Source organism: Caloenas nicobarica, chromosome 2, assembly GCF_036013445.1.
Source record: "Caloenas nicobarica isolate bCalNic1 chromosome 2, bCalNic1.hap1, whole genome shotgun sequence".
Lineage (NCBI taxonomy): Eukaryota > Metazoa > Chordata > Aves > Columbiformes > Columbidae > Caloenas > Caloenas nicobarica.
Genome location: NC_088246.1, coordinates 99,355,958 through 99,358,214, shown reverse-complemented (window position 1 = coordinate 99,358,214; position 2,257 = coordinate 99,355,958). Strand labels below are relative to the sequence as shown.

The 2,257-nt window shown below is 36.9% G+C and overlaps 1 pseudogene; it reads right to left on the bottom strand.

The window, feature by feature from the left end:
- Nucleotides 1-981: 981 nt before the first annotated feature.
- Nucleotides 982-1,992, bottom strand: LOC135984719 (histone-lysine N-methyltransferase SETMAR-like; annotated as a pseudogene).
- Between the last annotated feature and the right edge of the window lie 265 nt (nt 1,993-2,257).

Genomic DNA, 2,257 nt, shown 5'->3' with positions numbered 1-2,257 from the left:
GACTGTTTCATTTCTACTCTTAAATATCACCACTGTTAGATTAAGATCTGACCACTTAGATGATGATAAACCTAAGTAGAGTAGTAGGCAAGCAGCTGATCTGATATAGTCTTAATTGAGCTGCTAGGGTGCTGTAGGATAAAGCACAGCATTTCCAGGTCCTGAATTGCTTCTATTGTCTCTGCATTAATGGCTAAAAGTTGAAGGAATAACTTTGAAGATTTTTTTTCTTCTCAGAAGCCTGATAGCAGCAGTTTTGTGACGTGAATCACGAAAGAGAAAGGACAACAAAGGTTACACACAATTTTTTTTTTCAGTTGACTGTGTATTAGAGTTTGTTTTACCTGTTTCATTTTGCAGGGGTAAGATATAAGACCAGGGCATAATTTAGTAATTTTTCTAAAATACTTTGCACTTCTCTTCATTCCCTATAGTAAGTTTTAAGGTGGTTGTCAATCACAGTTATGTGGACACTACCATAAAATGCTCACACAAGTATTTATATATATAATACATGTGTATTTATATATATAATACATGTAAAGGAGAAAGTTAAATTTAAATAAATATTTCAGAAAACAGAATCTTTTATCCAGCTGTGTTTACATAAATGCATATTCTCGGTTCTCTAAATTACTTAGATACGTCTAAACAGAGTCTAGCTTAAGATAATATTGGATATATCTACCTGGACTCATATGGCCTAATTTTGTTCATCTCAGTCAAACTAAGCATTACCTAGAAAGGGATGTCTGCAATAAATGCTGTAAAGCACAGCTCAAAATAAGAAAGAGAGCAAAATTGCACCCTAATTTATACTCAGAGGGTGATCTTCATCTCCTCACATTTAGATACCTACGAAGCATGCATCTATATTTGAGCTGTTTATTATACATTGATTGTATTAGGTTGGTGCAAAAGTAATTGTGGTTTTGGACCATTATTTCTAAATAATTATAACTAGGCTCAAACACATCTTTATTAATCAAAATAGGAACCATTACAATCAACACAGCTTTGCCAATAAGAAATGTTTGTTTATTCTTGAAGCATAAAAATCCGTGCTTTGGGATTCAACGAACTCTTGCAAGGCATTTTCTGCATCCTGCTGGTTGTGGAAGGATTTTCCCTGCAAAAAGTTGTCAAGATGCTTGAAGAAGTGTCAGTCGATTGGCAAGAGGTCAGCTGAATATGGTGGATGAGGCAAAACTTCATAGCTCAATTCGTTCAACTTTTGAAGTGTTGGTGGTGCAACGTGTGGTCAGGCATTGTCATGGAGAAGAGTTGGGCCCTTTCTGCTGACCAATGCTGGCAGCAGGCATAGCAGTTTTTGGTGCATCTCATCCATTTGCTGAGCATCCTTCTCAGATGTAATAGTTTTACCTGGATTCAGAAAGCTGTAGTGGATCAGACTGGGCACAGACCACCAAACAGTGACCATAACCTTTTTTTGGTGCAAGTTTGGCTTCGGGAAGTACTTTGGAGGTCTAACCACTGTGCTGCTCCTCACTGGCTGTCATATAAAATCCACTTTTCATTGCATGTCACAATCCAATTGAGAAATGGTTCATTGTTGCGTAGAATAAGAGAAGACAACACTTCAAAATGACGATTTTTTTTATTTTCAGTCAGCTCATGAGGCACCCACTTATCAAGCTTTTTCACCTTTTCAATTTGCTCCAAATGCCAAATGACCATAGAATGGTTGACATTCAGTTCTTTGGCAACTTCTCGTGTAGTTGTAAGAGGATCAGCTTCGAAGATTGCTCTCAACTGGTGGTTGTCCGATGGCCGGCTACTACACTCCTTGTCTCCAAGGCTCTTGTCTCCTTTGTGAAATTTCTTGAACCACCATTGCACTGTACGTTCGTTAGTAGTTCCTGGGCCAAATGTGTTGCTGATGTTGTGAGTTGTCTCTGCTGCCTTATGACCCATTTTGAAATCGAATAAGAAAATTGCTCAAATTTGCTTTTTGTCTAACATCATTTCCATAGTCTAAAATAAATATAAAATAAACAGCAAGTAATAAGTCAGTAGCAAAATACATAGAGCAAGAAAAGCCCATTAAAATTATGTATAACATAACCACATTTATTTAAAAATGTATTCCGATATCAAATGGCAAATTTCAACAATGCAAAAAAAGCAACTACTTTTGCACCAACCTAACTGGTGGAGGGAAAGAAAGGCTTCTAGAACAGGTCCTTTCTTATGGCAGGCATCTAAAATAAGCCAAATGAGTCATGCCTTTAAAGTG